This window comes from Bufo gargarizans, chromosome 2 (assembly GCF_014858855.1).
Source record: "Bufo gargarizans isolate SCDJY-AF-19 chromosome 2, ASM1485885v1, whole genome shotgun sequence".
Lineage (NCBI taxonomy): Eukaryota > Metazoa > Chordata > Amphibia > Anura > Bufonidae > Bufo > Bufo gargarizans.
In genome coordinates this window covers 297,902,876-297,926,522 of record NC_058081.1, presented here as the reverse complement: position 1 = coordinate 297,926,522, position 23,647 = coordinate 297,902,876, and the positions used below count along the sequence as shown (strand labels likewise).

The 23,647-nt window shown below is 43.9% G+C and overlaps 1 protein-coding gene across 3 annotated transcripts in view; it reads right to left on the bottom strand.

Moving 5' to 3' along the window:
• Nucleotides 1-23,360, bottom strand: part of OSBPL8 (oxysterol binding protein like 8) — a 240,915-nt gene extending 217,555 nt beyond the window's left edge. For all 3 annotated transcript variants that reach the window (XM_044280415.1, XM_044280417.1, XM_044280416.1), the window contains exon 1: nt 23,247-23,360. The gene's annotated coding sequence lies outside the window, so the exon portion shown is untranslated. The remainder of the gene's footprint in view (nt 1-23,246) is intronic.
• Between the last annotated feature and the right edge of the window lie 287 nt (nt 23,361-23,647).

The following is a 23,647-nucleotide window of genomic DNA, read 5'->3' as shown; positions in this document are numbered from 1 at the left end:
GTGGAAAAAAATAACCTCAAATTTGGTTGAACACCAGCTAAACTATTCAGTAATGTATCCACATGGCGCAATGATCCAAATTCAGGCTGAAAAACACAAAGGATAAAAGAAACCCTGAATAACTTGTATATGACAAGAAAACCTTGAAGAAGTTTCTTGACGTGTGGGTCTGACACCCCCCCACCACAATCTGTTCCCTGCAGCCTCCTGCGCCGGTACTAGCATTTGAGGCGCAGCAGGAAGCACAGCTCAGTTCAAAGTATAGTGGCCGTGCGGGGTTACTGCAGCTCAGCTCCCATTCACCTGAATACATGGTGAGATACGGTGTCAATACTGGATTCAGATCCAGATCCATATGTAAGAAGGGATTTAATAAAGAGGAGACCAGGGGAAATTTATAAGCCCAGCATTCCAGAATTCTGTCTTCAAAAAGTCGCAAAATAAGGATTTGTGACTTTTTGGGCTTATTTATGAGGAAATGTTGTGACTTTTTGAATTTTTACACCAGTCACTCCAGTTTGGAAAAATAGGTGGGGAAGTGTGTGCGATTAGCTATGTTAATTAACACAGATTTAATCACTGAGATTTTTTAAAACATTGCGAAAATTGTCTCATTCTTACTACATTAAAGAGGCGGTGTAGAAGACAGAGGTGTAAAGGCCCCTTTACACTGCTCAAATGTGCAGATGACTGTCAGGAAGGAACGTTTCTTTCCTGTCAATCGCCAGCTCGTCAGTGGAGGAGACCGCTCATTTACATGCAGCCATCTCCTCCACAGTATGGGGAGGAGCGCTCACTAACACCATCGCTTGTCCCCCATACAGAATCATTTTTGCAGGTGCTGCTTAGACAAAAACAAAAAGGATTCAGATATCCACACTAACGATCCAATTAATACCCTTTCACCAGGAAATGAGGGGCATCTTTACACCTGCAGATCATCACTAACGAGAGTTCCTACAGCAACTGCAACTCTGGAGTTGCGGCAGCTGGCAAGTCACACTGCAACCCCCTTCATTTCTATGGCTTGTTGTGCCTTTTTCATAGGTGTATAACATTTATATCTAAATATCCTAATTATAGTGCATTTGATAACCTATAAGAGGCCATATTGTGACATATTTACCATTTTGTATATATTTTAAAGTAGGCCGAAAGAGGTTCGTGTGCCAGTCTGAGAAGAGTCATTCTTATCACCTTATAGATTTATGACTGAGATAAGAATATGCTCTAGAAATTGTCCCTACGGTTTAAGGTCTATTGATGAAGCAGAAAATCTGTGATATATGTATACACGTATAGTGAACTTTAGTTTTCAGTATAAGATAATCAATAGGACATATGTATTGTATTACATACTGTATGTATTGTTTTATATTATTGGATATTAGATGCATTGACGTCCTTCATATTATCTTATATATTTCTTACTAGGAATGCATACACTCATGAAGCATGATGAGAAGAATTTTAAGTGTAAACTTTATTAAGATAGTGTTATTTTAACTAACAAACAATCAACCGTTGGAATAACGGAGGAGACGCACATGTCTGTGAGAGTACAAGGTCTATTGTAGTCTAATTGGTACCATAAATTTGGCAGCTTGGGTAACGTGGTACCCAAATGTCTATGCTTTAATTGGTATATATGTGTCAAAGATAATCCCTTAGCTCTGATTTAGGATTCCAGATGTTCTGGGTATGGAATGTAAGACAAGTCAGACCTGGACATTTAACCCTTACTAGTGATGATGCTAGTAGCTTATGCAATAGTGCCACCTAGGTATGAATAGGTAACATTGCACCAACAGCGGAAATGCATTCTGGGTGATACAGTGACATCAGTCATTATCATATGTACATGCCTAACCGACAATGATTGGAAAAAACTCCAAGTTAGTAAGTTGTGTCTAACTGATAAGTTTGTGATCTAAACCACACACACACACACACACACACACAAAGGAAGGGGGGGTGGGGGGAGGACAAAGAGAGGAGAGACACCCCAGGAGGAAAAGCCCAATGATCAGAACAGACTTGAAAGCTGACATCTCATAGACTCTGCATATAATTTGCACTCTCAAGTAACATATAACTTAATTATGTGTAGTATTGATTGAATTATTTGGCTTGATATTTAGTAACTCCCCACGTTATTGAGGATGTATAATGTTAAAAGTGCTCCATCAATATTACTGAAACGAGATCTAATATTGATAATCAGAGAAACTCTGATTGGAATATTCAATTCTATGGCCAATATCTGGCCTGATAATTTATAAGTTGTGTAGCAATACTACCCGATATCCAAGATTGGTCATAGTTTGAGCAGAGCTAGGGTTCGTATCTATCCTTATCACTATTGAGTTTTATATCTCATAATTGTGGTCGGGACGTTGTATTACATTCTTTTGCTTAAGAAGTAATAAGGAACGCTGGTATTTGTGTTAGAGCCATCTAGTGGCGAATTAAGGGCACTAAATATAACTGTGTATTATTGCATATTATTTTTCTATTGATTAAGCGTTGATTGTATTTTAAGTTATTGTATTATAAATCATTTATATCTTTGCATAGACAGTCCTACCTCATTTCACTGATTGCACAATAGAATTAAATTAACGAACATCTCTTTTTAAGGAGTTTTATATGTCCACCTCTAGGATCAATTCCCTTTGAAATTTTTCCTTTGAGCCTTTCTTTTATATAAAGCATTTGCTTTATATCCCCGACAGGCTGCACTGCTACGGAGAGATGCTTGGTGGCGCAATGGGTGTCCTGGCCAACATCGCCATATAGCCCTAGCCTAAATCAAAACTGCCAACTTTTTGTTTGGGATGAATGCTGGGGTGGTGGGTCGGCAGGGAGGTTGTGGAGTGCAAAGATGATAATTTTTAGGGACTGATCAACCTAATTTCGTTAAGCACCACAACCTTTTCAGTGGCACCTAATTCAGGCACTGGGGCTGGTTCTAATAACACAGAATCTCGGTTTTGGATAATACTTCAGTTCATGGAGAGCTGCTTTTCGAGAAAATCCAATTGGCTGCTATAAGCAACTAAGACAATTTTATTTTCTTATGTTTTATGCATATTCAGGAAATCATAACAGTTTATGTTTAATATAATGTAGGGACAGGGATATTAAACATTTTTGTGATATACTTTATTGGGGAAAGATGTTTCTTTGTACTAGAAAACAGGGTGTATGCTAGTCTTCCTAGCAAAGCTGTAACTGAGCATTACTAAGGAGTATGTCTTCAGATCTACTGATCGCTGAATCTTTCAGCATGTCTCGTCTCTACTAGGGATGAGCGAATCGACTTCAGATGAAACATCCGAAGTCGATTCGCATAAAACTTCGCTCTTAAGACTTCACGAAGCAATAACTTCGGCTCATCAGAGCCAATACATTCTAATACTGTACGGAGCTCCAGCTCCGTACAGTATTAGAACAAAGTTTTATGCAAATCGACTATGGAAACCATTATCATACAAAATGGAAAAAGTATAAACACACACGTGTCACCACTATGTATGAGATATATTTGCATGTAACCAAACACTTTGTATAATGTGTCCTCAAATCTTTCCAAGTGGCTAAACAAAGGCAAAAAGCAGAAGGATATACAACAGCATGACATCTTTCTATGGGATAATTTCTATATTACCAAACTAATAAGACACCTCCAGGAAGCCATGTCATTTCTATTCTGTTATGGATCCACTGATCACAGATCAGTGGTAATGTGGAACCACTAACTGTTTGACGTTAAGCCAAACCCTAAGAGCGTTATTGTGGCGCCTCCCCGCCATTCACCCTTAAACCCCGACACAGGGATGTGGACTGCGCTGCGGCAGACCGCTAACTCGTGGGATGGTCCCGGTGTACTTGCCAGCTGACCCTCGGACTCAGGAACACAGGCAGGATCAGGAAACTCTAAACACCACAGGCACAGTCTGAACAGCAACTAGAAGTAAAACATGGGACATTGGAACACCACAACAGGCAGACTGGAAGATGAGCAGGGTAACACAGACAGACCACAGCAGGAACAGGTCAGAAATACAGACTGGCAAGGACTGGACAGAGAACAGAGCAACAGGAGCAGAGTCAGGAACTATTGCTAGGAACGAAGGGCTCATGCGCACGATCGTTGGATGTTTTCAGGTCTGCAAATTGCAGATACCGGCCGCATGCCTTCCAAATTTTGCGGAAAGGAACGGATGGCCCCTAATGGAACAGTCTTATACTTGTCCGTAATGTGGACATTAATAGGACATGTGGAGATACGAGCAAGGAATGCACATGGTGTCATTTCCTATTTATTTATTTTTTTGGAGGACCCATTGAAGTGGATGGAAAACCGAAACAGAATAAAAAATATATGTTTTTGTGTGCATGAGCCCTAATGCTGTTGCTCAGCCAAAGGGCGGGGTACACTGACAGAACATATAGCTGAGCTCATTAGCCCAAAGCACTTGCAGGTGCACCCAAACATAAAGAGGGATTACCTTCCACATGGAACACAGAACACACGTCAAGCAAGGGCAATTAACCACTACCTTGCTGAACAGAACAGGGAGGAGAAACATGCCAATAGTCATGTTCACACCATAAAGTATCTGCGGCCAGTACGCACAAGACAGAGGCAGCAGTGCACTGCCACACCGACACATGGCCTTAGATATAGACCACCCAGCATACAATCGTAATATAGTCAATAAAATGCCACCTACCCAAACCTCAGCTAACGCGTTTCACAGCACATTTATTTATCAAAGATTTATTGCCTTCGTTTAACAGGTTGTTCTTTAGTAAATTCTATCTGAGGAACAGAATGTTTGTTCTTCATTATATGCTGCCATTGTATGCCGCCGCTATACGCAATGCATCTATTGTGATTTTTAATTACACAAGCAGATTTTTCAATAGGGAAACAGATAGATAAAGTAGGGCAATTTACTGCATTAGACAGCTATATGCATCCAGAATAACAGTATTATGGCTTTATTATTTGCTTAACCACTGAAACAACACGCGGCTCCATAAAACACTCTGAGGAAGCATTTAATGAAAAGGAGATAAGAAATAGGATTTGTGTAGGGGGTAAATAGTCACATGTGCCTGGAGTATTTCTTCAAGAACTAAACTTTGTCGATTACCCTCAAAGCTCATGTTGGGGAGATCAGGATTGGCCATGTTGGAATTAGACTGCCCAATCCTTTTGTTCTTGGCCTTCTTCCCTTTCCCCATTCACTACATATACATGCTCGGCCAGTAACCTCTTGTTTATGGCCAGAAGAAAGGTCATCACAAAAATAACCCCTTCCTGATGTAGTCATTTTCCGTTTTTTGACATGTGCAGACATATGACGGCCGCCGCCCTTACAGTAGTTCTCACTCTTCAGGAGAGGAGAGTGTTATTATACCCCGATCAGGTCCCCCAGCACCAGATCTTCCTTCAGTCTAAAAAAGTTGTTCAAAATGGCGTAAAATTGGCACATCTAGCGTTTCTACACTTTTTTTCTGATAAAGTCTGAGCTTAGTGGAAAGTGGGCCTAAGATGCACCATTTTAAGCCACACGGTCACAATTCTGGCATAATAATTCTGCCCCTAAGTAAGCCAACCAATAGTTGGCATAGAATTAAATAAAAGTGTATATCCCTGCACCACATTTCTCACCCAGCCCTAGCCCCTGTGATAAATTTGGTGCAGACCTAGACAGCCCGACTAAGCCTATGCCAGCTTGGTCAGATTCTAGGTGCAAGTCGATATGAAATTATGAATTTTCATATCAAAAACATTGGTCCCAAAACAGGATAAACTGTAGAGAAAAAATAAATAAAAAAAAGACATGGATTGCACATCCACATGCCATGCATTGATCGAAAGCTACTAAACCAAATTTATAAACAAACATGAGGCACTTTGTATAGGTTTTGATCAAAACGCATAGGCCCACAATAGGCAGGCACATGTCATCAATATTAGGAGTGCGGAAAACCCCTTTTAATACTTTCTCTCCTTTTATTATCCACCCCTGTGTCTGTGGCTTCAAAAACTGCATCAAAAAGCTTGAATGTGTGGCAGCACTTTATTTAAAGAGTGACTAAACTTTTGTATCATTTTTTGTGAACGTGTCCCTAATAATCGTTTTTGTAATATAGTTTATTAATATATTTTGTATTTTTATTACACTTTCGCCTCCCTAAAGAGTAAAAGTGTGATAAAAATACATTAATAAACTATATAACAAAAACTATTATTATTAGGGCATTAGGTAAATGTTCACAAAAAATTAGACAAAGTTTAGTTACTCTTTAACCCCTTAGTGACCACCCATAAGGCCTCTTTCACACGGGCATTGCGGGAAAAGGTGAGGGTGCGTTGCGGGAACATGCACGATTTTTCCGCACGAGTGCAAAACATTGTAATGCGTTTTTCAAGCGAGTGAGAAAAATTGGCATGTTTGGTACCCAAACCCGAACTTCTTCACAGAAGTTCAGGCTTGGGATCGGTGTTCTGTAGATTGTAATTTTTTTCCCTTACAACATGGTTATAAGGGAAAATAATAGCATTCTGAATACAGAATGCATAGTACAATAGCGCTGAAGGGGTTAAAAAATAATTTTTTACTCACCTTAATCCACTTGATCGCGCAGCCCGGCTTTTCTTCTGTCTTCTTTTTTGCTGTGTGCAGGAAAAGGACCTGTGGTGACGTCACTCCGGTCATCACATGGTCTGTCACATGATCTTTAACATGGTGATGGATCATGTGATGACCGGAGTGACGTCACCACAGGTCCTTTTCCTGCACACAGCAAAGAAGAAGACAGAAGAGATGCTGGGCTGCGCGATCAAGTGGATTAAGGGGAGTAAAATTTTTAAAACATTTTTTTAACCCCTCCAGCGCCATTGTACTATGCATTCTGTATTCAGAATGCTATTATTTTCCCTTATAACCATGTTATAAGGGAAAATAATAATGATCGGGTCCCCATCTCGATCGTCACCTAGCAACCGTGCATGAAAATCGCACCGCATCCGCACTTGCTTGCGGATGCTTGCGATTTTCACACAACCCCATCCATTTCTATGGGGCCTGCGTTACGTGAAAAAACACACAGAGGAGCATGCTGCTATTTTCACGCAACGCACAAGTGATGCGTGAAAAATCACTGCTCGTGTGCACAGCCCCATAGAAATGAATGGGTCAGGATTCAGTGCGGGTGCAATGCATTCAACTCACGCATTGCATCCGCACGGAATACTCACCCGTGTCAAAGGGGCCTAAGTGTTTTTACGGCGGTCAATTCAGCCGAAGCTAGCGCTACAAAAAAGAGAGAATGCCGGAAGCTCATGTAAGGGTACTTTCACACTTGCATTGTGAGGATCCGGCAGGCAGTTCCGGCGACTGAAATCTGTGTGCAAACGGATAGCATTTGTAGATGGATCTGGAGCGGATCCGTCTAACAAATACATTGAAACACCGGATCTGTCTCTCCAGTGTCATCCGGAAAAACTGATCCGTTATTTTATTTTATTTTTTTCATTTTTAAAGGTCCGTTTTGCTGGAACACTTAACGCATTTCAATGGAAAATAATGCCAATGTTCTGGAATGCTGCGGTATTTTCTCCGACCAAATACCGTAAGAGTGACTGATCTGAAAACATCCTGATGCATACTGAACGGATTGCTCTCCATTCAGAATGCATTAAGATAAAACTGATCAGTTTTTTCCGGTATTAAGCCCCTAGGACAGAACTTAATACCGGAAAACGTTAACGCAAGTGTGAAAGTACCCTAAGAAAGAAAGGAGAAAGTCTCCGGTGCGAGGATCGGGTCCCCCAGCTAAGGGAGGGACACCCGAATTTACTGCCCCAGTTGCCCATCACAACCAGGCCTCTGCAATTACCACCTGTTTTGAGACATACTATACGGCTGCTAATTATTAATTATATTTAATACCAAAAAGTGTGTGTGGGGGGGGGGGGGGGGTCTTTTCAGTAAGTCGATTTATTCTCATTTTCTGTTTAAATTTGTGGGCTTTCCAGGGAGGGATGGGTGGTGGAGCTAATTTTTTTTTCAGACATTGGAACAAATTTTACCTTTTCTGATTTGTTTTCATAATTTTCCTAATTTAATTTTTTATGACTATGTCCTGCCACAAAGCTGTTTATTCACATTACTGGATCATGATATTGGCATGGTACTTTTTTATTTGGAGGATCTCTAATGATTGAGTTGTTCCTCACCAGTAAACTAAGGGCTTTATTAAGAATTTTTTGGGTAGACCCCCACAACAAGTCTAGAAATACGTACATTTTAGGAAATAGTGAGGCATTTCTGTTCCTACAGATGGTTCTGGATACTGTCCTTTTATATATTCTGTAGGTGACCGGTTGATTGTGTGCATAGCAATTTCTACCTTGCCGGGCAGCGGCCTGTTATGGTGCACCACGTCACCAGCACGTTCATCTCTCATATAGGGATTGATGGGGCTAATGAGACTTTGTCCTTACGGTATATGCAGACCAGAGCTCACAACAGCATCAGAATGACAGAAATGCGGGACAACTGCTTTGTTGGCGAGACAGTCATATTTACAGGAAATGCCTTTTTAGAAATCTGCCTCCCTTAGGCTACTTGCACATTTGCATTCAGAGCGGATCCGTCTGCATTATATTGTAAAAAAGATTCTAAGTGAAAGTAGCCGCAGACTGATCCGTCCAGACCTTTACATTGAAAGTCAATGGGGGACGGATCCGTTTGAAAATTGAGCCATATTGTGTCAAATTCAAACAGATCCGCCCCCATTGACTTCCATTGTAAGTCTGGACGGATCCGTTTGCCTCCGCACGGCCAGGCGGACACCCAAACGCTGCAAGCAGCGTTCAGGTGTCCACCTGCTGAGCGGAGCGGAGCCCAAGCGCTGCCAGACTGATGCATTCTGAGCGGATCCGCGTCCACTCAGAATGCATTAGGGCTGGACGGAAGCGTTCGGGGCCGCTTGTGAGAGCCTTTAAATGGAACTCACAAGCGGAGAATGCTAGTGTGAAAGTAGCCTTATAAGCGAACAGCTTCACTTCTCATCTGTACGCGCCACAAAGATTAGAATGTGGCAGATTTCTAAAACAGTAACCCATCTAAAAATATTTTTTTCTACAATGTCCTGTGAAAATTGTATTAAAGGGGTTGTCTCGGACATACCTCCATTTTCACCCCAGCAGCCCCCCTGACTTGAGCATCGGAGCAGTTTATGCTCTGATGCTCTCCTTTGCCCTGCGATAAATCGCGCAGGGCAAAGGCATTTTTTGGAGATCCGGTGACGTACCGGGGCTCTCCATAGGGCTGCCAGGAAGCCCGGTGAAGTCACCGGCACTGATGGGTGGGATTTAGCTCTGTCCTAACCAGTAAAATGGCTAGGGCAGCGCTAAAGCCCGCTCATCAGCCGATGACGTCACTGAACACACTGCTGGGCAGAAGTTTCCTGCCCGGCAGTGTGTTATTGAAAAGAAAAGAGACCTTGCCCTGCGCGATTTAGCGCAGGGCAAGGGAGCGCATCGGACCATGAGATGCTCCGATGCCAACATCAGGTGGCCTGACTGGGTGAAAATAAAGGTATGTCCGGGTTCAGCTTTGAACCCGGACAACCCCTTTAACAATTTGAATAAAACCATATATTCTCATTATTTCAGCCTATAATAATTTTGCACTCAGCATGCTCACTATACCACTAGATGCATTCTTCAAGGGATTTAGCTTTTAAAATGGGGTCATTTATAAGGGTTTTCTATCATGTTGCAGCTCAACGCCATTAAAAGTGTGCAATGAGGCCTAAACATTTTCAATATATTATCTGAAAGCCACTGGGCGCTCCTTTATGTTTGGGCCCTGCCGTGTGTCAAGACATAAGATTATGGACACAATGGGGATATTTCCGAAGACAAGAGAAATTGGTTGATACATTTTGGGGTATAAGTCTTCATTTTCAATTGCTAAGTACAAAAAGATGTCTTTAAATTGACATTTTGGTTTAAAAGAAAAAAAAAAAAAGTTTTTTTGTAAGTGCAGCCAAAATAAAGATGTGGAAATATATTTCTGATAAAAATATAAAATAGTAGTGGTGCACCGAAATTTCGGCGGCCGAAAATGCACCTAATCTGTTTCTGCCGATATTTTTACATATCGGCCGGAAATAGCGGGGAGGGACTGGGAGGAGGAGCTGGGGGCCGGTGCGTTCACTGTTCTCCGGCCCCCAGCTCCAGTAGTTATAAAATGTGTGCAATTAATATGCATTCTATTCATGAGGCCCCCTCTGCAGTATTACATTCAATACAGCCACATCCTACTCACAGGGCTGTGCTGGCCGGCCGGGCAGACGAGCGCCAGCGTCACATGCCTGCGCCGCCTCCTTCATTCAGAAAGTAGGCCGGGCACATGACGTCAGTTGTGACGCTGCCGCTCGTCTGCCCGGCTGGCCAGCATTAAGATGACAGCCCTGTGAGTAGGATGTGGCTGTATTGAATGTAATACTGCAGAGGGGGCTCATGAATAGAATCCTTATTAATTGTACAACATTTTATAACTACTGGAGCTGGGGGCCGGAGAACAGTGAACGCACCGGCCCCCAGCTCCTCCTCCCAGTCCCTCCCCGCTATTTTCTATTAATTGTACAATGGGGGGGGGGGGGGCTGTGGATGGCACTGTTATGGGGTGGGGGTCTGTGGATGGCACTGTTATGGGGTGGGTGGGGGTCTGTGGATGGCACCGTTATGGGGTGGGTGGGGGTCTGTGGATGGCACCGTTATGGGGTGGGGGGGGTCTGTGGATGGCACCGTTATGAGGTGGGGGGGTCTGTGGATGGCACTGTTATGAGGTGGGGGGGTCTGTGGATGGCACTGTTATGAGGTGGGGGGTCTGTGGATGGCACTGTTATGAGGTGGGGGGGTCTGTGGATGGCACTGTTATGGGGTGGGGGGTCTTTTAAAAGTATTTGGGCAAAAAGGCAGTTTCGGTTTCGGTCAAGGGGTATCCTGAATTTTCGGTTTCGGACCAGAATTTTCATTTCGGTGCACCCCTATTAAATAGTATTTATGTATGTGAAACATTGCAGTTGAAAATAGGAATGCCAATTTTTACAAATTTTCATAGATTGTATCGGTAAAATTCGAAGTGAAGTACAATATGTGACGAGAAAACAATGTCAGAATTACTTTGATGTGCAAAACCTTTACAAAGTTATTCTCTGCTAAAGTGACATGTCAGATTTCCAAAATCTGGCTTGTCATTAAGGGGTTAAATGTGGAAATAATAAATAGCAAACAGATAAAATACGTAGAAGAGAAGTGAAAGCCAATGGCAGCAAAGTTTGACTTTAAGCACTTCCTGTGCATTACACCAATGTGTTCAGAAAAAGCCAAAATTACTTTGAAAGGGTAATTGTTCGTAAAAAACAAGTCTCAAAATAGAAAGAACAAAACCATTAACGTACATTTAGAAAAAAGAACAAATTAGGTGCTGGGAAGACTGGCACAAAGTTTCTATACTTGGGAATCACTGGCACATGAAACACAAAGGATAACTACAAGCAGATTTACAGAGGGCAATTATCGGGAATGAACATTAGTACTAATGCTTGTTCCCAATAACTGACCTGTGTGGAGGTGCTGCAGATCACCTGATAAATGCGCAAAATCATAATTTCTGGGCAGTAGATTGTGCTATGTAAACAGCCGTTTGCTTGTCCCCATACAGTGGAGGAGAATGCTTTATGTGCTGTGCCCGAAGAGGTAGGTGTGAGGTGGAAAAGATAGGAGTGGCTGCTGGAGCAATGAGCGTGGTTGTTTCCACGCATGCAGTGAGTGGAGGGCGCAACCCTTTTTTCCCCTGGGGCAGACGATGGACTTTTCGGGGGATCCCGCTTTGTGGTGGCTGGGGTGCCTTTGATGTTAAGTGGACAGGTAGCAGAATGCAAGGCAAGAGGGCAGGTGGAGGGTGGAGGCAATGACCAAGCCCATTTGGTTGAAAATAAATGGGGTCATTTATCAAACTGGTGTGAACTGGCTTAGTTGCCCATAGCAACCAATTAGATTCCACCTTTCATTTTTCACAGCTCCTTTGGATAATTAAAAAATTAAAAGTGGAATCTGATTGGTTGCTATGGGCAACTAAGCCAGTTCTACTTTACACCAGTCTTTACTGAATAGAGGATGGGAGTTATAGTATCAATGCAAGCAGTCGGCACAGTTCTTAGCCATTGCATAGAGTAAGCTTTTCCCATAAGCTGTATATAAGGGCACATGTCCATGACTTTATGTTTCGTCCGCATCTAATTGGCATTTTTTGCAGACTGGATGCAGACCCATTCACTTGAGTGGGGCCACAAAAGAGACAGCACACCGTGTACTGTCCGTTTTAGGCTACTTTCACACTAGCGTTATTTGCGGATCAGTCATGGATCTGCAAAAAAGCTTCCGTTACAATAACATAACCGCATGCATCCGTCATGAACGGATACAGTTGTATTATGTCTTCTATAGCCATGACGGATCCGTCATGACCACCATTGAAAGTCAATGGTGGAGGGATCCGTTTTCTATTGTGTCAGAGAAAACAGATCTGTCCCCATTGACTTAGGCTACATGCACACGAACGTCGTTTGTTTCAGTGTCTGTTCCGTTTTTTTGTGGCTAGGATGCGGTTCCATTTATTACAACGGGTCCGCAAAAAATGCAAACAGCACACTGTGTGCTGTCCACGTCAGTATGTCCGTTCCATAGCCCCGCAAAAAAATAGAACATGTCCTATTCTTGTTAGTTTTAGGCATGGTTACACTGGATCTGCAAAAAAAAAAAAAAAAAAAACACAAACAATGGTATACGGATATCATCCGGGTTTTCTTTTTGCGGATCCGCAATTTGCGGAGCGCAAAACAGTGTACATGTAGCCTTACATTGTGTGTCAGGACGGATCAGTCTTGCTCCGCACCACATCGCAGACAGCGTTTTTCTGTCCATGATGGGGAAGCAAACAAACGAAAAGGAATGCATTTTGGTGCATTCCGTTTCGTTCTGTTTTGTCCCCATCGACAATAAATTGGGGCAAAACTGAAGCGTTTTCTTCCGTTATTGAGATCCTATGACAGATCTCAATAGCGGAATTGAAAACGCTAGTGTGAAAGTAGCCTTAGAGACAAGGATAGGACATTTCTACAGGAGTAAAAAATAAAAATGGCGGCATGCACAATATCCATGTTTATTGCGGACTGCAAAGTGTACACAGTCGTGTGTATGAGCCCTTCGAGGTGGCCATAATAGTGGTCCTGCAATCACTCAATATACTTTCTGCAGTATCCAGCTGCAACGTTAAGTCCTAGATCAGATGGCCAGTCCGTCTCAGAAGTTCCAGAAGCCCTTAAAGGACCACTCCAGCCTAAAATGTTAATGTCATCCTTTGGCCCAAGTCAAGGAGCTGTACATGCTCCCAAAGTTTTCTTCACCTGAATGGTGGCATTATTGAGATCCCCTGGTGTTTTCTACTAGGCCATGGCTGAAGCCTGGGCTGCCCTGCAGGATACTAACAGGACATCAGTGAAAATGGGGCTTGGTTAAAGATAAAAATTACTTCTGGTTTATGTCTGTAAGCCTCCAGGATAAAATCATTTCAAACCGCCACTTGTACCTTTCCACCTCTGTGGGAGGCGCTGAGCTGTGTGCCCCGCCCACTGACATCTATGTACTGAGAGGTAATTGCTATACGGCAGACTCAGCCACAAGATGCGTTATGGATTCCGTTACCAAGGTATAACATGAAATTCGCTCATCTCCATTTATAAGGTCAGAGATAAGGAGCCTGTCAGCTGAGCTGCCTGACAGAACAGAGTAGAAATTCAGATCCTGCTGCTAGAGACAGGGGTTAAAAATCTTTAATAAAGACCAATTGAAGAAATGATTCTTAGCTGAAAATTAGTAAAATGCTATAAAAAAAAATGTATTTGCCCCCAAATTTGTACATAGCCTTTAAATGACCACTACAGGTAAAAAATAAAAAAAAAATCACCTATCGCGTGGTATTTATACATGTTTCAAACTTTTACATAGTTTATACTTTCTACTATGTCCTATTACTACATATTTTACCACCAAACGAAGTGTGAACGAATTTCAAAATATGAAATTCGCTCATCGCTACTTATAAACACTCATTACAGCACAGTTCTCAGTCACTGATAAGAATGTGGCTTAAATAAGTGTTTATGACCTTATGGTAATTTAGAGATAAGCGTCATTAGCTGACGGCACAAAGTGAAAGTAAAAAGTACAATTCACACAGCTAGACAGTTAGCCTTTTGAGACAGAACAGCTCAATGTTTTTTAATAAAAACCAAATGGGAAAAAAATTAAAAATTTTGCCCAAAACAATTAGAACACAATCATAAAAAAAAATTTAAAAATTGCCCCTGAAGGCTAGACAGATAAGCAAGCTCATTGCAAGAACTTCGCTGCGTGTGGAAGTGTGAGTTCACATTCTGAACTCTGCTCTTCTGACAGGGTCAATTAGCATTAGGACTCGTGCTCAAGGCCTTATGTATTTTGCGGTCCGCAAAAATCAAAAAAACAGAAGTTCCGTTTTTTGCGTTCCGTATACGGAACCATTCATTTCAACGGATCCGCAAAAAAAAACTAAAAAAAAAAAAACTGAATAGAACATATCCTATTATTGTCCGCATAACGGACAAGGATAGTACTGTTCTATCAGGGGCCAGTTGTTCTGTTCCACAAAAAAACGGAATGCACATGACTTGCAATGGAGTTCATGACGGATCCGTCTTGGCTATACAAGTCATAATACAACCGGATCCGTTCATGACAGATGCATGCGGTTGTATTATTGTAACGGAAGCATTTTTGCAGATCCACGACGGATCCGCAAAAAACACTAATGTGAAAGTAACCTTAACCGCTCCAGTTTTGGTTTGCACTAGTTTTATGAAGACCCATGGTTTTCACATGTATAACCTAAATCAAAATGCAGACATTTCCCACCACATCATGAAACCTCTACCTAAAAAGCAGAGTGCATATAAATGGTAATAAGCAACACTATGGTTTTATACCGAGCACGTGCAAAGGCTGAAAAGGCATGGACTAAATAAATACTAGGAAGACCATGTGGAGAACGTCTGGCCAAGTCTGAAGAAATAAATGTCTGGGGTCATCTGGAAAACAGTCAAAAACTTGATCTTTCAAGTAACAAAGAAAGGCTCTGTACACATCTGGCCCAGGAGCACATCATGAAGGGAGTAGAGGAGCATCCTATATATCTGCTATTCAGCAGGAGGAAATAAGGTTTCAACTACTACCACCACCAGGAAGAAACATCTAGAAAACCTTCACAGCACTGGGTGATGTGCATAGTCAACACATGACTTCAAAGTTCAGCCAGATGATTTCCTAAGAAGCTTTCTATTCTTATTTTCCTACCAAAAATGCCAAGTGTTAACTTTTCATGTTATTCACAGGAAGACAGTCATCAGAAACAGACCAGGCAAATGACTAGCTTCTGGGAAAAATGAGCCAGTCACAGGACAATTGTCCTACAGGATCTCCTATGTGTAATCATCATTATTCAGGAATATGATATCGTCAAGTAAAGAGAGGAGCACTCCCAGTGACCTCACAAGCATCTACAGCTGGCCGATTATGATAAACTACCACCATAAAGCAGTACTGAGCAATTGGAGGACACAGCATCCTTTAGGGTGGGTTCACATGGAGGTTTTGCTGGCGTTTTACTGCAACTTTGCTCTTCCAGGGGAATGTTTTTGGCATGTTTTGTGGTAACAAAACCACCTCCAGATGTTAGCTGAAGGTCTCCTGGAAACATAAAAGGCAGGACATACAAGTGTTTTTGTTAATTAGGTGACATTTTTGTCGCTCACTTCTTTTCTAAAACTACGGTGGTGTGCATGAGGCCTTAATTATACATTATTTTACACCGTTTACAAGCCATTTTCTTACATTGAAGATGAACAAAACTCCTCCCAAAACTGCATATAATAGGACTGATCTGAAATGTATATTTGATCATACTAGTTCAATAGCAGAAATTGGAGGATGACTATTTTCACGTACCAAATACCAATCGTAGACCATTTGCAACCATTGTGTGTATATGGGGGTGTCCTAACTCTCCTCAAGGATCAAGGTCAGGGGAAAGAAATTTTGTGAAGGAATTTTCAACATGCCAGATCCTTTCTTTTCAAGCGAGGTAAGTCGTCCCTTTATCTCTACACCCCTTCTCCATTAAGAACACATAAATGCTTGGCTGTCTGTGTGTGTTGGGGGGAGGGGAAATATCTATTGGCACAACGAGCCGTCAGCTGACAGCAAAACCGGGATCGGCCCACGAAACATGGTCATAAGTCTGCCAGATCTCCTGGGCAGACCGTGGCTCTCCTGAACTGACTGTATCATAGTGTTTTGTGATGCTGTCAGTTCATATCTGATCATGGACCTCTTGTACTGACTGCATCATTAAACACTATGATACAGCCAGTGCAGTTCAGGGGAGCTGCGGTCGGCCCAGGAGATCTGGCAAACGCAGTGACCACATTTCCAGGGCTGATCATGGTCGGGTACATGAGCCCTAAAATATATGACCATAGTCAGCCCGGGAAATAATGTCTGTGTGTTGGCCGACGGTGGCTCCCAGTTTCAGACTGGCCCACCAGAGTACCAGAAGATCCTCTGATGGGTCCAACCTCTGATACCTTAGTGGGCCCCAAAGGTCCAGGAGAAAAAAAAAAACAAAAAAAAAAAAAACATTTGGAGCTGCCTTTACAGCAAAAAACTTTCCTCTAGGATGTATTTATTTTAAAACTTATTGGACGTTATTAATGATATGGTGTTTGGGCCCTGAGAATAAATTTCCTCTGGTGGGCCCAAAGAACCCCAAGTCTGACACTGGCGGCTCCCCTGACCCAAACTGACTTTATCATGGTAATTTATGATTTGAGAAGAAGGATTTGAGTCCACATCCACAGAAGACCTATGGTTAGTTCTTCAAGATGTTTGGAACAACCTCCCAGCTGAGTTCCATCAAAAACTGTGTACCTAGAAGAATTAATGCTAATTTCAAGGCAAATATTGATTTGATTTACATTTCTTTTTTGTTCAGTCTGAATTCTGTTAATTGATAACTGAATTCTGTTAATTGATAAAAATAAACTTAAAGGGTTTCTACCACTTAGGTGTCACATATTTAGCTGTCAGACACTAGCGATCCGCTAGTGTCTGCTCTGGCCAACCATCCTAATATAATTGCTTTTGGGGCGGTGGTTTGGCTAAAAAAACTACTTTTATTAATATGCTAATGAGCCTCTAGGTGCTATGGGGGCGTCATTAGCACCTAGAGGCTCCGTCTACCTTCAGAAACTGCCGCCCCCAGCGCGTCCCTCCAGCCCGCCCATCTCCTCCTGAATGCGATCCTCGTATGTATTCTGCGCATGCGCAGTAAATGTCTGACAGCTTCCCTGCTCAGACATCTCCACTGCGCCTGTTCCTCGGAGCACTATGGCGTCATCGCGCAGGCACAGTGGAGATGTCTGAGCAAGGAAGCGGTCAGACATTCACTGCGCATGCGCAGAATACATACGAGGATCGCATTCAGGAGGAGATGGGCGGGCTGGAGGGACGCGCTCGGCGGCGGCAGTTTCTGAAGGTAGACGGAGCCTCTAGGTGCTAATGACGCCCCCATAGCACCTAGAGGCTCATTAGCATATTAATAAAAGTAGTTTTTTTAGCCAAACCACCGCCCCAAAAGCAATTATATTAGGATGGTTGGCCAGAGCAGACACTAGCGGATCGCTAGTGTCTGACAGCTAAATAAGTGACACCGAAGTGGTAGAAACCCTTTAACACTTCTATTTTTCAAAGCATTCTTCCTTTGCAGCATTTTTCCACAGTCCTGTAGATATTAAAGTGAGATTGCTTGACCACCTCAAATAACAGGTATTGGCTATATCTGCTCTTGGCAAATGCAAACATTATTTTCTACTTCCACAAGCAGAAAACCGGTCCTGAAAGGAAGTAGAACATTGCTCGTTTCCCTTCTGCTATGTTTCCAATGTTCCTCTTCTATTAAACATAGGTAAGGCTCCTTTCACACTAGCGTTCGCTGGTCCGCTCGTGAGCTCCGTTTGAAGGAGCTCACGAGCGGACCCGAACGCAGCCGTCCAGCCCTGATGCAGTCTGAATGGAGCGGATCCGCTCAGACTGCATCAGTCTGGCGGCGTTCAGCCTCCGCTCCGCTCGCCTCCGCACGGACAGGCGGACAGCTGAACGCTGCTTGCAGCGTTCGGGTGTCCGCCTGGCCGTGCGGATCCGTCCAGACTTACAATGTAAGTCAATGGGGACGGATCCGTTTGAAGATGTCACCCTGTGGCTCAATCTTCAGGCGGATCGTCCCCCATTGACTTTACATTGAAAGTCTGGACGGATCCGTCCCAGGCTATTTTCACACTTAGCTTTTATATGCTAAAATAATGCAGACGGATCCGTTCTGAACGGAGCCTCCGTCTGCATTATTATGAGCGGATCCGTTCAGAACGGATCCGCCCGAACGCTAGTGTGAAAGTAGCCTAAGTGATTTCAGGTTCTAACCAACTGACAGGAGCAAGCATCTGTACAGCTGACACCACCCTGCATGCGACATGAGCCAAGTACTTGCGTTGTGAAGATCCGGCAGGCAGTTAGGTCGCCGTAACTGCCTGCCGGATCCGGAAATCAGTGTGCAAATGGATAGCATTTGTAGACAGATCCGTCTAACAAATGCATTGTAACACCGGATCCGTTTCTCCGGTGTCATACAGAAAAACGGATCTGGTATTTATTTACTTTGCATTTTTACAAAGGTCCGCGCATGCGCAGACTGGAAAACCGGATCCGTTTTGCCGGAATACTTGGTGCCGGCATTAATGCATCTCAATGGAAAATAAGGCCAGATCGGCATTCCGGCAAGTGTTCTGGAATTTTGGACTGAGAAAATATTGCAGCATGCCGTTAGAATGACTGAACTGAAGACATCCTGATGCATACTGAACGGAATGCTCTCCATTAATAAAACTGGTATTTCTGGTATTGAGCCCCTAGGACGGATCTCAATACCGGAAAAGTTTAACGCAAGTGTGAAAGTACCCTAATGAATGGAAGAACCCAGGGGAGGAGGCATCCCGACCGAGCTACTCATCTCAGGCTACTTTCACACTAGCGTTCGGGCGGATCTGTTCTGAACGGATCCGCTCATAATAATGCAGACGGAGGCTCCGTTCAGAACGGATCCGTCTGCATTATTTTTAGCATAGAACAGCTAAGTGTGAAAATAGCCTCGTACGGATCCGTCCAGACTTTCAATGTAAAGTCAATGGGGGACGGATCCGCTTGAAGATTGAGCCACATTGTGGCATCTTCAAACGGATCCGTCCCCATTGACTTACATTGAAAGTCTGGACGGATCCGCACGGATCCGCACGGCCAGGCGGACACCCGAACGCTGCGAGCAGCGTTCAGCTGTCCGCCTGTCCGTGCGGAGGCGAGCGGAGCGGAGGCTGAACGCCGCCAGACTGATGCAGTCTGAGCGGATCCGCTCCATTCAGACTGCATCAGGGCTGGACGGCTGCGTTCGGGTCCGCTCGTGAGCTCCTTCAAACGGAGCTCACGAGCGGACCAGCGAACGCTAGTGTGAAAGCAGCCTCACATCTGCAACTCAGGTTTCCATCGCTTGCACTAAGCACAAGGTTCTGTATTTGTGCTTCGCTAAAAAAATCTGGTTATTCATGCGAGTCAGGACACAGGTCTACAAATAAACAGGACAGAGGCACAGTGCATTATACATCAGGGCTAAAAATGCTCCCAGCCTTAGGCCCCTTTCACATGAGAGAGTTTTCCGCGTGGGTGCAATGCGTGACGTGAACACAGCACCCGCACTGAATCCGGATCCATTCATTTCAATGGGTCTGTGCACATGAGCGTTTTTTTTCACGCATCAGTTCTGCGTCGTGTGAAAAACGCCGCATGTTCTATACTCTGCGCTTTTCACGCAGCCCTGGCTCCATAGAAGAGAATGGGGCTTCAGTGAAAAACGCATTGCATCCGGAAGCAAGTGCGGATGCAAAGCGTTTTTCGCTGATGGTTGCTAAGAGATGTTGTTTGTAAAACCTTCAGTTTTTTTATCACATGCGTGAAAAACGCATCAAAACGCATTGCACCTGCTCGGAAAAAAAAGTGAACAACTGAACGCAATCGCAGACAAAACTGACTGAACTTAGTAACATAGTATATAAGGCTGAAAAAAATAAATCTGTCCATCCAGTTCGGCTTGTCATCCTGCAAGTTGATCCAGAGGAAAAGGGGAAAAAAATAAAAAATGTGGTTGCAAAATGGCGCGAGTTTCACTGAACGCACCCTGAACACATCCGGACCTACTCCATCACGCTAGTGTGAAAGGGGCCTAAAGGGCTTTTCCAGGGAAACTTTTTTTAAAAAAAGAAAAGAAAAAAGAAATCGGTCACAACCTTTTGAGATCCATTTTTTTAATGTATTTCCCCAGAAAAAGCCTTTAATTCATAAATGCAGGAACCAGGAGCGATCTTCCCATGACCGTTACATACTCATCCAAGAAATATGGGACGTATGATCATTTCCTCTTCCATTCACAGTGGCAGCACATAGTCACCTCAGTGCCCAGAATAGGACGTGGACTCCTCACATTCAGGACTGGTGTAGGTCACAGCAGTGGACATCCACCGATTACAATCTTCTGGCATGTCTAAGTCCAGCCTCACACATATCTAGTAATCCAGCGCAATTCCCCTCAAGTGTGGCGCAGAAAACACGGAGGCGGCACTGGGGCCAAAACTGATCCCACAGTTTTCTAGGGGATTCTTCATATTCATCTGGAGCATCACTGATGACCCCTGATGTCAAATCGTGCCAGACAGAAGAATGCTGCATGCTAGGTTGTCCTGTCCGGTGCCATCTATAAGAGCTGTGTCCCGCTCCCAGCCTCAAACAGCTGATATAAGTGCCCAGAGTTCTATGTGCGGCTGTATATTCAGATAATATCTACTGAGTACGAGTCATTTTCAGCGCAGTTTTTGGTGTGCAGTTGGGGAAAAATAAAAAATAAACGGCATAGTTCTAGTTCCAAAAATTACAGCAAAAAATTAAAAAACAAAAATGAAAGAAAGACTACTGTAAACCCCATTCTGCGCTGAATAATACTTCTCACGGCATGCAGTGCCGTGTGGCACAAGTTCTTTCCCATGGGTTCATACGGCATCAGTTACAAAAAAGGCAGTGTGCAGGACATCAGGGACCCTGTCCTCAGAAGGTAGCGCCCGCACACACGTGCTCCTCAGGGTACCCAGCAGCTCAGTCACTCTCCGCAATTAAGAATGTGTGGATGGGACGAAGTGATGAGTCTCCCATGCACAACAATCTGTCTGAACTACGGGTCCAAGTTGAAAGAGCTTGGAATTACCTACCACGGGAGGTTATCCAGCATCTGTATGACCGTCACCATACCAGAGTGGTAGACTAACATAGCAAGGGGAGATGCCACCCAGTACTAATGTGAGGTCAACATACACCCTGCTGTAGAACCCAAAATAAAGGGACGCACCACATTGGGTGTGTGATCACTGACCAGGCACTGCTAGCACTTTATATTGTGCATCTCATTCAGTTTTCCAGGTGTTTTTTATTTTATTTTTCGGCAGTGTGGATTAGGCCTCATGCACACAGCCATTGTTTGGGTCCGCATACGCAGTTTTGGCGGCTTGGATGCAGACCCATTTACTTCAATGGGGCCACAAAAGATGCGGACACCACTCTGTGTGCTGTCCGCATCCATTGCTCCGTTCCGTGGCCCCGCTAAAAAAAAAATATAACATGTTCTAATAGGCATTTATATTGAAGGCTGTCCGTGTCATTCCGCAAATTGCGGAACGCACACGGACCCCATCCGTGTTTTGCGGACCGCAAAACACACCACGGTCGTGTGCAAGAGGCCTTATACTAAATATAATAAGGGAACCTGACTAAACAGATGGCATGGTGCTGTAGCACTTCTCCAAACGTGAACTTGTTAAAAACGTCCGTTTCACATTCTGCCACCAAAAGAAGCGTAATATATGTGGACAGCGGGGTAGATTTATCAGAAGTGGTATAGAAGAAAACTGGCTTAGTTGCCCATAGCCAATCAGACTGCACCTTTAATTTTTTCGGAGCTCCACTGGAAAATGAAAGGTGGGATCTGATTGGTTGCTATGGGCGACTAAGCCAGTTTTCGTTTGCACCACTTTTGATAAATCTCCCCCACGGTAATGTAAACCCCATTGGGAAGTGTCAGCTCTTGTTATGCCCATTGCTCCTTGATTGACGGGCACTTGATGTCAGTGCTATGCTCGAGTCTGCACCCTTCACTAGTACACACCTGGCACGTGCAGTGAGCCAAGGTGTATCCAGCTCACGCCCCGAAAATAATATATCAGCAGTATAGAAAACAAGAGGTGGATTAGGTAGAGCTATACACAGGTACCGGGGTGGGATCGAACAGCTTCCTGGGCTGCCACATAACCCGCCATTCCTTAGCCCTCGGAGCTGGAAGGCTCTCCATCCAGACCACAACCCTCATTCTTCACTGCAGCCTGAAATGATGGCACCTGGAGAGCCTGAAGACGAGGAAGCCCAGGTAGAACATACGTAAAATAATGGGAGGAACGCAGAACTCAAGTCAGTCTCGTCTTACGTAAGTGACGTCACATAAACACCATATAGCGGTCACTGCATACCATGTACATATAGAGACTGGTTTTCTCTACATTGTATTCCTAATAATGCCACAGGCACACACACCCCACTATATTACAGAGGGCACAGGTGGCTACTGACCCAAAAGAGGTAAGTGTCCTCTATTACTGCTTTCTGACATAGAAGTTTTCTAGGAATGATCCAGTGGTTTACTCTATGGAAATCTGTACTCCCATATGTAGTCACACAGCAGTGCATGGCACAGGGGGCACTGTGAGGTCTGGGACAGGGTGAGGGAGGATAGATAATAGATGGAATAGTTATTAGATAGATAGATAGATATGAGATGTATAGATAACAGATAGATAGGGGATGGCTAGCCAGAGAGCATGTGCTGCCCCACACACTGCTGCGCCCTGTCTCTTACCGTGCGGCCCGGAGAAGCTCTGCCCTCTCAGCACTGCACACTGGCGGCTATTCAGGACGCAGGGCTCCCAGCTGCTTCCAGCTCCAGCACAGGCAGCACTGCACTCCACTCTGCAGCGCGATGTGATAGTGTCATCACTGCCACGCCCACCGCACCCGCTTGCTGCCACCTAGCGGCCGAACGTGGTAAGCCCTCGGTGTGCTAAGCACGCAGCCATACTGTGGTTGGCAAGCCTGGCACATGTTATCGGAGGCGTGCAGCGGTGCAAAACGCGATTAGGGCGGGGGTTTACAAATGGTGGAGCCATAACTACATGTAAATGGACACCCTCACAAAAACAACCCAGAAAAAGGCAAATGCAGACCTCCCAAGTGTCCCTATTTTGGAGGGATAGTTCCTCT